Source organism: Hyaena hyaena, unplaced genomic scaffold (assembly GCF_003009895.1).
Source record: "Hyaena hyaena isolate Hyena2069 unplaced genomic scaffold, ASM300989v1 scaffold_461, whole genome shotgun sequence".
NCBI classification, from domain to species: Eukaryota; Metazoa; Chordata; class Mammalia; order Carnivora; family Hyaenidae; genus Hyaena; species Hyaena hyaena.
In genome coordinates, this window is record NW_024081095.1 from 1116216 (window position 1) to 1127695 (window position 11480).

The window sequence follows — 11480 nt, forward strand, 5'->3', positions numbered from 1 at the left end:
GGGGAAAGTGGTTTTAGGGTGACCTCTGCTAAGAGGTTACAGAGGGTACCCATCTAGACATCCAGATGCCACTGAATGTGTTACTTGGATGAAGCCATCAGCTGAATTCGTCAAGAGGCAACATTAGATATGGACACCTGTGGTAGATTCAGGAGAGAGGAGAGCAGGGGTTCTACCAGCTGCTACTTCAGATAGGGAGGTAGCCAGCTGTCTAGGGCCCTGACCAGAGCAGCACCCAGTGCCAGACAAGAGCGAAGATGAAGACCTGAAGCCAGGACGGGGGTGGGGGGGTGGGGGGGATGGAGGGGTGGGGGGGTGGGGGTGGGGAGGGAGGGGAGGGAGGGGGTTGGGGGGTGAGGGAGGGGAGGGGAAGCAATGAGTGGACTTTTCCTTTCCTCCATCTGGACATACTGTTTCTTTGTTTTGTTTTTGTTTGATGTTTCTAGAGTAAGGTTGGGGAAGTATTACTGTAGGTCTAGAATTTAGAGTGTGGGTTTATTTGAAAGAGAATGTTTCATAATGGAAGAATATGATAATTATTTGCACTATTATTGTTACTCTTATTGTTATATAATTTCCCATGATACCAAGGGAAGGTCAGCTCATGGATGATACGTTCAGACCCGTTTTGTAAATCAAAGAAGCAACAGACTTTTGCACAAGTAGAGCTGTATTGTGTACATTATTGCTCCTTCTACAAATGTGTGTTAATATTTGCTATAATAAGATACTAGGCTAGTCGTATTATTCATTAGTCATGTTAACTAAGAGATTTTTATTGTTAACTTTTTCAGTACACCATTAGATGTAGGTTGCTCTTTTTACTGCTCTATTATAAGTATGTATGTTTACTCAGGTTTAATTTAAGATGAAAAGTATAATTTGCCATCTCTGTTAGGGAATATGTTCTATCTTGAGTGGTTTAATCAGTGTAATTTGTTTTCAGTTCTTGTTTTATCTCCATTACTATATGGTCCATGGCAGAATATCTATTTGACATCCCTCTCCCCTTTAATATATTGCACCTGTTTTAATCCCAGCACTATCATAGGTACCCCATAGATATGTGGTGAGTGAATGATTGAATATATAATTTTTTATGTGAGGAAAGGTTGCAGATACTGTATAACCCAGAACATACTCTACAATTGAGAGTAATCTTTAAAAAAATTTTTTTTAATGTTTATTTATTTTTGAGACAGAGAGAGACAGAGCATGAGCTGGGGAGGGGCAGAGAGAGAGACACAGAATCTGAAACAGGCTACAGGCTCTTAGCTGGCTGTCAGCACAGAGCCCGATGCTGGGCTCAAACCCACAGACCGCGAGATCATGACCTGAGCTGCAGTCAGATGCTTAACCGACTGAGCCACCCAGGTGCCCCCAGAGTAATCTTTTTAAAAAATAAATAGGTTTTGATGACATATAAATGTTAATTATAGACAATTAGAAAGTACAAGTGTCCACTTTCAGACAAGCAAAATATATATATGTCCAATTTGTGTTGTCACCAAGATACTTATTCACATTTTCACTTAGTCTTTTAATCGTGATAAGATACATATACAATATTAGCTGATAATAGCTAAGACATAACCCTCCCTGGGAATACTTGTAAAAGGCAATTTTTGGGGTCAAAATAGCTCCAAGAGCCCATGAAATGATAGTTGGACAAAGACAGGCTTATATTCGGATTTATATTTTGACGTAGGATTAAATAGTTATGAGAAAATGGAATATATACTGAATTGTATTGTTGCAGCATTTAAATATACTGCCTCCCAACTGATATAACTTTTGTTTTCCATAAATATGCTCATATTGCGAATAAAGGAAATAAAAGTCCAAGTTTAATCTAAAAGACTAGCTGTTACTGAGAGACAATGTGGTAAAGTGGTTAAATAAAGACTAGCTGTTACTGAGAGACAATGTGGTAAAGTGGTTATCTAGAACGAGAAGGCCTGAATTCCAAGCCTAGTTCTGCTACTTACTAGATAAATAATCTTAGGCAAATTACTTAACCTTTCCATGCTCATCAGTAAAATTGCTAAAATGCCAGACTTGGCCTCATTGAGCTGTTGTGAGGATTAAAGGGGTTAATAAACGTTAAGATTTCAGAACAGTTAACTAATATTAGGACATCTAATCACTTCAGATTAGAAAACAATCTTGGAGGAGAAGGATTCAGAGAAGAGCAATTGAAATAATTTACAAAATAAAAGAATCTTATGAGGGAAAATAAAGGGTATAAAATATGCATCCCTTGGTAAAAGGACAAAGAGGGGAGGGAACATAATAACCACCTACTCATCTTTGAAAGATTCAAATAGCAAAGAGAATTATTTAACATCGTACAAAGGAATAAAACTATAATGAATAAGTCTAAGTATAGAAAGAAAAACATTTTGACTACACATCAGGAAAGTGGAAAAAGAGATACTTCTTCCAAATGAGAACAATGCAATTGTGGGCAGCCTCCCAAGAAAGGTGAGTGAAGCCTTGTCGGTGAAAGCATTTTGACACTCCAGTGTGTGAGATCATGTAAAAGGTCACTGTCTTGTTCAGTTTGGAAGATGAATTAGAGCAGCTTTCAACATGCCAAATATAAACCCAGTCTTCCTTCTTTCTCCTCTGACAGAAAATAGTTCATCAATAGGAATTTCAGACCTTTGTGTTTTTTATTATATCTGCAGGACCCAAACATTTGGTTCTTGGCAGGAATAGACATGGTTAAATAAAGTAGAAAGTGAAAATGAAAATGCAGTTCCTTACTAGACAAATATTGTAGTAACTCCCATCTCATGGGCCACAGGAGAGCCAGATCACCATCCTTTGGTCCTGAGTGTTGTTGGTGGATCTCGTCGCTCTGGGCTAGCTCAGCGTCCTGTCGTGCCTTCACACAGAAAGGACATGTGTTGGCCTGCCTTCATCTGGCCTGGACTGTTGAAGTTTGTGTTTAACATGTATAATGAGAGAGACCAAGCTTTCTTCTTGGATACTTGGCTGTTCTTTTTCATTGTTAGAAAAGGTGAAGCTAAGTTTCCATGTCACATAAGAAAATTTAATAAGCAAAACCAGAGATCCAGTTAATATATATGGTTTCTAGAAAATGAGAACAGTGGGAAACTTGTTTCCAGTATACAGTATATCAGATGAAAAAGCAAAATAAAAAGCAAAGAGCAGACCAGGACTGAAAATGAAATAGAGCACACATTACCTGCTATAATAATATTTTAAGGTAATTTGATTACTTCTTTGGAAGTATCCATAAGGATTTGCCTCTAATACTTAGAAAAATATTTTAGATTTGTTTGCTTTTCTTCCTATAGTTGACTATATATCGATACTAACAAAAGCAATGTAATAAGCCACTGGTGGGCTTGGAACTATGAAAAACAAACAAACAAACCTGGATGACAGATCTTCAGATGGTTAATCTTCCCCCAGATAGTTTGGTCTCGTGCAGTTGAATAATAACAATACCTTACATGCTTATAGCACTTTTTAATTTTCAAGTGATTTTCATGAATGTTTTTTATTTGATCAGTTTTGATTTATCATTTGGAGAGCTCAGTCATGGTTTGGGAGGGAGGTCCAGTCCATGGATAAGAAATATATAGACTGCTTTGTATCTACATGAATATATTATGCAGAGATTTCTGTGTTTAAAAAATCAGAAAAAATTCCAAGGAAGAATATTAGTAATTGTATTTATTTTAATGCTTGTATTCCCAAAGCTAATTCAGTAAGTGATTTTTTTTAGCCATTTGAAAGTGGAGACCAAGAAATACTATTTTAAACTTATAAATCTTGAGTTCACACTATAAGTCAGAGTTCTCCAATATTTATATGTGCTAAAATCTGATCAGAGCCAGAGCACTAATTATACATAATGATTAATAAAAACAATTCAGTATCTTCAAAATATAAAATTACTTCTGTTAAAATTGGTTTTGGTTACATCATGGTTTGTATGCATGAAAACTAAAACCAAAACTCAATCCAAAATAACTAATCTAGTCCATGTGAAATTGTACTTGATAAATAAAAACACACTATTACTGCGCTATTGATAATATTGAAGGTGAGACATTAATTCACCCAAATAATTGTTTAAGCAGAATAATATACATTTAAAATTTACTTTTTAATATTTATGTATTTTTTGAGAGAGAGAGACACACACAGAGCATGAGCCAAGGCAGGGCAGAGAGAGAGGAAGACACAGAATCTGAAGCAGATGCCAGGCTCCAAGCTATTAGGACAGCACAGAACCTGATGCTGAAATGATTTCATGCATGAAATCATGACCTGAGCCAAATTCAGAAGCTTAACCAACTGAGTCTTCCAGGCATCCCATATACATTTTAAATAGAATTAGAAGTTATTGCTAATTTTAGTTATTGCTAATTTTGGTCTTTGGGAAGACCATATTTGCTAATTGGTCTTCCCTGCTATAGTTTTTCCATGTTTGGCTTATAGTTACATTACACATGGAAGATGCAAGATATTAAAAAGTGGTTCTATAACATTCTAACACTCTTCTTGCCTCTCATGCTAGAGTTAACCTCTTAATTTTACCTCTTAAACAAAGGGATCCCTGGGCACTAAGATTTCCTGTTTGAACATGGAAGTGGCACTTCACTGAAATAGCTTAGTCAAATAATGCCAAACCAGAATAGTTTTGTTCTTTTTTCTTAAGCACTTCAGTGTTAAAATCCCTCCTATGACTAGCTACTTACCGTACAAGTACTGTCTCACTTTACAATAATTGAAGGCAGTGAAGGGCAGCCTACAGCAAGGAGAGATTTACTCCTGTGATCTGGCCTATGGTGGGGGTCAGAGAAGCTTTACAGGAAAGTGCATTTGGTCTGAGTCTTGAAGGAAGAAGATGACTTACTTCTGTAGTAAAAGAAGCATAAAGATGTCTAAGTGGGATAAAGCACCATGTTTGGGGCCTTGCATTGACAAATAAGTAATTTCATGAGCTTAGGTACAAGTGGTGGGTCTCTATGGTGTGTAGACTTGTGCAGGCTTGTTAGGTCAGTGGGTCACAGCAGAGTAGCAGTCCATTGGAATTCAGAATTTAAATTTGTGTGTGTGTGTGTGTGTGTGTGTGTGTTTAATTTCAGTATGTAATAGGCATTATACTAGTGGGCCCTGGGGACTCAGAGAAGAATAAGAGAGCATTACCCTCAATAATCCTGCAGTCTACTAGGCACGAACTGCCTCCTGTACACAGGAAGCCCCTAAGTGTGTCCTGACAGATTGGATGAGAGCATTCAGAGAAGAAAAGCAACAGGAACTGATACAAAACCATCTGACTTTGGAGAAATCAAATAGCAAATATCTTATTTTGATGACTGACCTGCAGCATTAGCTTTTTATATGAAGAACAGCTCAGTAGAGCTAAGGAGCTAGTTTATGAAATAACAGTAAAGAAATTCCTTTAAGCTTGCCCTGAGTCTGTGTGTTTTAATTTTTTTTCCCCTTGGAGCAGCTCCTGTCAGACCATTGTGGTTCTTGTCCAACACAATGTGATAGAAGGATACCATTCCTGGGGTCAAGGGCCAAGGGTTTGACTCCAATTCTGTTACTTTTTAGATGTCTGCACATAGGTCACTGATTTCCATTTCCCCATTGGTAACAGTGACATTCCTATTTTCTCCTACCTCAGACTTGTGAGGATAAAATAAAATGATTGAAGTAAAGAATTACATAAATTGTAACGCCCCAAATCAAAAAACCCACACCAAACTACATAGATATGATTAATTAGGGTATGGCTTAGAGGTAGGGTATTTGCTGTAAAAAGTGGCAGTTAACCCCAGTTATCACCTTCACTGTGGTGGATAGACATTTATAAATGGAGCCTAACAGTGATTTCTGTGACTCCATCAGGTCACTGAGGAAATGGTCTGCACTCTCTAAATACAAAAGTATCCAGATTATGAAGAAATACTATGTTTTAATAAGTTATCTTTCTTCAAGTATTTAGATAACATTTTGAGGGCCTCTGTTTTATTAACCTTCTCAGTGGATAAAGAATTGAGAATTACATTCCTGTGCTGGACGAGGAATTTCACTTTATCAACATCTGACATGACTTTAGAAACTGCTGATGATTCTAGAAGAATTTGTTGCTCAGTGTGTCTCCCATCACTGAAAGCATTAGAGACCCTTATCAAATAAGAATTGATTAAACTTACAGCTTCCCAGAAAGGCTATTAATGCAGATTAATGAGTTTCTGAGAGATTAGAGTTAGGGAGTTTTGATATTAAACATGTACCAAAATTAGTAGAATGCCATGTCAGGGAAGAACAAAAGAAAAATGACATTTAAAACACTATCTGATCATCTATTCTTCATGTAGTATGTGGCTATAAGTATGCACATACTTTAAACAGTGATGATGTTAAAATATTATTATTACTGTTTTAAAAAGTAATTTTCTAATGAGTGTAGATATATAATGTTATCCTTCAAGATGAGAAACTTTGGTTATCTTCTAAATAGATTGAACTCTATCGTTGAAGATTGCTGCAATTTGCACTGAACTAAGAAACCAAAGCCTTCAAATACGAAACTTCAATTTATTTCAACGTTTCTGTCTTTTATTGCATTTTTTGGAAGAAGTTACCAACTACTCAAAAAGTGTAGGGTAAGATTCCCCAACTAATGCCCCACTACAAATTTAGAGTCTAGTGAACAAATTCCCCAAATACTGATGATTTAAAAAGTTGGATCGTTTAAAATCTATTGGTAATTTTAAGAAAGAATCAGCGGGGCGCCTGGGTGGCTTAGTCGATTAAGCGTCTGACTTTCGCTCGGGTCATGGTCTCGCGGTTCGTGGGTTCGAGCCCCGCGTCGGGCTCTGTGCTGGCTGCCAGTTCAGAGCCTGGAGCCTGTTTCGGTCTGTGACTCCCTCTCTCTCTGACCCTCCCCTGCTCACGCTGTCTCTCTCTCTCTCTCCTAGAAATAAATAAANTCCCTCTCTCTCTGACCCTCCCCTGCTCACGCTGTCTCTCTCTCTCTCTCCTAGAAATAAATAAAACATTTAAAAAAAAAAAAAAAAAAAAAGAAAGAATCAGCAATTCTTATTTATGAAGTAAGTATATCCACAAATATAAAATATCTTTTTATTAACTTAGGTTTTCTTTCAGGCCATTTTTTTAAGAGTGTTTAACATTTTCTCTTCAATTAAGTTTCTGTAAATGTCTTACTAGATTAATCCCTGGATACTTTGCAGTTTGTTTTGTGTTGTAAATGGTATCTCATTTTTTATAATAGTTTCTCACTGGTTATTGTGGTAAGATGAGAGCAGGCTTTCTTAACAGCCTTATAGTATTGACATTTTGGGCTGGATAGTTCTTTGTTTGGGAAGGCTGTTCTGTGCATTGTAGGATGTTTTACAGCATCTCTGGCCTCTACCCACTAGATGCCAGTTGCAAATTCCCTCCACACCCTGCAGTCATGACAATGCAGATGTCTCTGTCTATGGTGAAATGTCTGCTGGCAGGTACAATCTCCCCATTTGAGAATGACTGGTGTTGAGGAATGCTTAATCTTTTTTTGGATGTTAATCTTACATTTAACAAGCTTCATGAACACCCTTAATAGTTCTAATGGATTGAGGATCCTCTTAGTTGTTGTTATGTATAAGAATTATTTACCAAAGGCATATATAAAAATATTTTTGTCTCTTACTTCCCAATCCCAATTATTTTTTTCTTATACAATGGGTTAAGACAAGATTTTTTAAAGTATTATTGCCTTAACTAGTTAGTACTGAACATCCTCGTCTAATTGCAGACTTTAGAGGGAATTGCTTCAAGTTTTTCCATTGAGTATATTTGCTGCAGTTTATTACCTTTTCTATTTTTCTTAGTTTTTTTAAAAAATTTATATCAAGTTAGCATATAGTGCAATAATGATTTCTTTTTTCTTTTTTAAATGATAATCTTTATCAAAACAGGGAGATTGCTTTTAGTTTTCTAAAACTTTTCCTCTTTTTTTCATAATAGTAAGTGGTCATTAAATATTATTATATAATTTTTTCCATTTATTCAGAAGATGGCCTATTTTTCTTCTTTATTTTATTCTTGTGGTAGCAACTTACATTGCATATATGTGATTAAATCATCCTTGCATTATTAGAAAAATTGGTGCTTGACTATCAGTTTGTCTCTTTATGTATATCTGTATGCCTGTATATAAACTTTTGTGGATTTGGATTAACTTTTATATGATGTCCTATTCCATACTTAGTCGAAGTATCAAGATTATACTGACTTCATAAATTAGTTGGCAAATTTATTTTCCTATTTTCTTAAAAAAATTAATTAACTAGGTATTATCTGTCTTATCCATTTACTTTGCTTTTAATTGTTTATTGTCTTTCTCGCTTCATACTTGTACTTCTCAGGTATCTTTTATCATCCCTCCCTCTGGGTTGTTCTGGTCTTATTGATCGCATTCACTAGAAAAGCATATCTGGTTGTTGTGGGGGGGTGGGGGTGGGGGTGGGTTGGTGGGTGGTGTATGACTTGGTGTACGACCAAGTGAAAGTTTATTCTCTTGTGGCTATTTTAAGATGTTTGGGGACAGGTTTAGTGCAAAGAGCCTTCAGGATAGCACACTGGGTTCACCTAGACTTCATTCACCTGTCTAAGCTCCTGTGGTGCTGAACACACATTGGGGCTAACTGCTGAGCCAATCATGTCGAATCTGTGGACTTTTTTCCTTTGTGATCTCTCTTTGAGGGATATTTGCCTTTCAGTATTTCACTTTATAAACATTTTACTGTTTTTTGGTTTATTTCTTGAAGTAATAGGCAGGGAGATTCTGGAATTCTGATTTATTTCCATAATTTGCTCAAAAGGTTTATTTGTTTATTTGTATTATTGTGGGGAGGGGCAGTTATCAGACACATTTTCTTAATTCCTGCAGGTACTAAGGTGGTTTTTCCTGCCATGGGACTAGATCGGTGTCATGTCTAGACCCAGATTTTGAGTTCCTTTTAATTTCTAACAGCAATAAATAAGAAACTGTGCAACATCAGGTAACTTCATGCAACAATAAAAAATGTTAAATAGAAATTAATGCTTTTATTAAATATAGCATACAATCTTATTAATATGACATATATTTATAATATGCACAATGATTATTGTACACATGGGAATTAACCAAATTTTAAGACAACAATCAATAATAGATGACATTAATCTACTTTTTGTGTAGCCAAACTAAGTTTGGAGTATCTTTATTTCATTATGGACCACAGCACTTAGCCGGACATTTATCTCTGCTAAAGAAAAGAGTGCAGGTCAAACTCTCCTATAGCCAGGGTTCCCTTTTCTGCCATACACTGTTAGCACCCCTTTCCAGTCACCTCCACCTAGATGTAGGGGTAACTAGGATTCTTTACTGACTTTCAAAAGAGACTTTCATTTTACTTTTTATACTGTCTCTCTTCAAAGGCCTTTCAGACAGGATATCTACCTCTCCATCCACCAGATGAAAGGACCAGGCACTGCCTTCTAGCTGCTTTTGGTGGCATGGGCTAACAGAAACTTCACGACTAGGTTCATGGATTCCGCCAAATGTTCAAAAGCACAATTAGATTTGAGCGAAGATTTTGCCTAGATAAAGCTGAAGTCCTAGGTATTGAGGGTTCCTTGGCAAGATGCTCTTTCTTGGGAGAAAATACCTGACTTCCCGGTTTCTTCCAGGTGTAGGCATGGTGCTGATGCATGTATGCACTGAGGTTTTGGGCACGTGTTCTTATTTTCTGTTGTCATGAATACTTGCTGGAATTGCTTTGGTCCAAAATAAGAGCCAAAGAAGAAGGAAAAACATTAGGTTTTGGTGGAAATCTGAAATTTAGTGTCAATTTTATTGTCCTCATTATACTAGCCTTGGTCTTGCCTCTAAGACCTTGCTTGTGTTTCTGTCTTCTCTAACACATGTTTGGAAGATATTTCTCCTCCCTACTTCAGTCCCACCTACTTTCTAAATCTGCTTTACCAAATCCATTAACCTTTTTCTGCTAATGCCTGGCTAAATTAGTCTCTCTCTTCTCTAAATTTCTTAAAAGAGTTTGAGTCCATGCTCTAGAATTCAAACTTAATTTTATATCCTTATATGTAGATAATTTTTTAAAGTTTTTATTATTTTCACCTTTTCAAATAAAACATTGGTTCCTGGATTGGTGGTTGCCAGAAGCAGAAGGTAGGGAGTGGGTGAAATGGGTGAAGGTGGTCAAAAGTTGCAAACGTCCAGTTATAAAATAAACAGTCACAGTGGTGTATACAGCATGGTGACTATAGTTAACAACACTGTATTGTATATTTAAAAGTTGCTAAGAGAGTAGATCTTAAAAGTTCTTATCGCAGGGCGCTTGGGTGGTTAAGCGTCAGTCGGTTAAGCTTCCGGCTTAAGCTCAGGTCATGATCTCACGGTTCGTGGATTTGAGCCCTGCGTCGGGCTCTGTGCTGACAGCTAGCTCAGAGCCTGGAGCCTGCTTCAGATTCTGTATCTCCCTCTTTCTCTGACCCTCCCCTGCTCCCGTTGCCCATCTCTCTCAGAAATAAATAAAACATTAAAAAAAATTTAAAAAAGTTCTTATCGCAAGAAAAACATATTTTGTAACTATGGTAATGCATGTTAACTAGACTTACTGTGGTGATTATTTTGCAGTATGTACAAATGTGGAATAACTGTGTTATACACATGAAACTAATATGATGTTATATGTCAATTATATCTCAATAAAAAAGTTAAAGGCTAAAAAAGTGTGGGTTCCTGAATATGGAATTTGCCTAACTTTTTTACAGCCCTCACTAAACCTAATGGAAGTAAATAAAAGGTGCAGTACTTGCTAAATAAATACTCAGTGACAGATGTTACTAATAAATGGATAATTAGAAGATGGCACTCACTTTCTTGACATTTTCCAAAGGAAACAAATTTTGGGTGAAGTCTCTTATGTGATTCAGTGTTTCAATTCCGTAGCATCAAAAAGATATGTTTTGTTTGTTTTGGTTTTGCTTTTTAATATTATTTTGAGATATAATTGACATATAACTATTAGTTATTTTTTGAAGAGAATTTGTTTCTCAAGTTTTTAATTTTTGCACTCTGATGCTGGGAAAAGAGGTTTGTACACCTTCCTGTGTATTAGTATCTTACCTTAATACTTAGCATCTTCCAATTTTCTCTCTTCTTTGACCTTCCTGCACATTAAAGCAAGTGATTTGATTGGAATTCAAAGGAAGCACAGGGATTTATTCTTTTTCTCTGTCCTATGACTATGTCCAGTGACAAGCTTGAATTCATTCAGGTGAGGAAATACTTATAAAATGGTTCTATTTTAAAAATAGAACCGTGGGTTGCTTGGGAAGGCTCAATCAGTTAAGTGTCCAACTTTGGCTCAGGTCATGATCTCATAGTTTGGTGAGTGTGAGCCCTGTACCTGGCT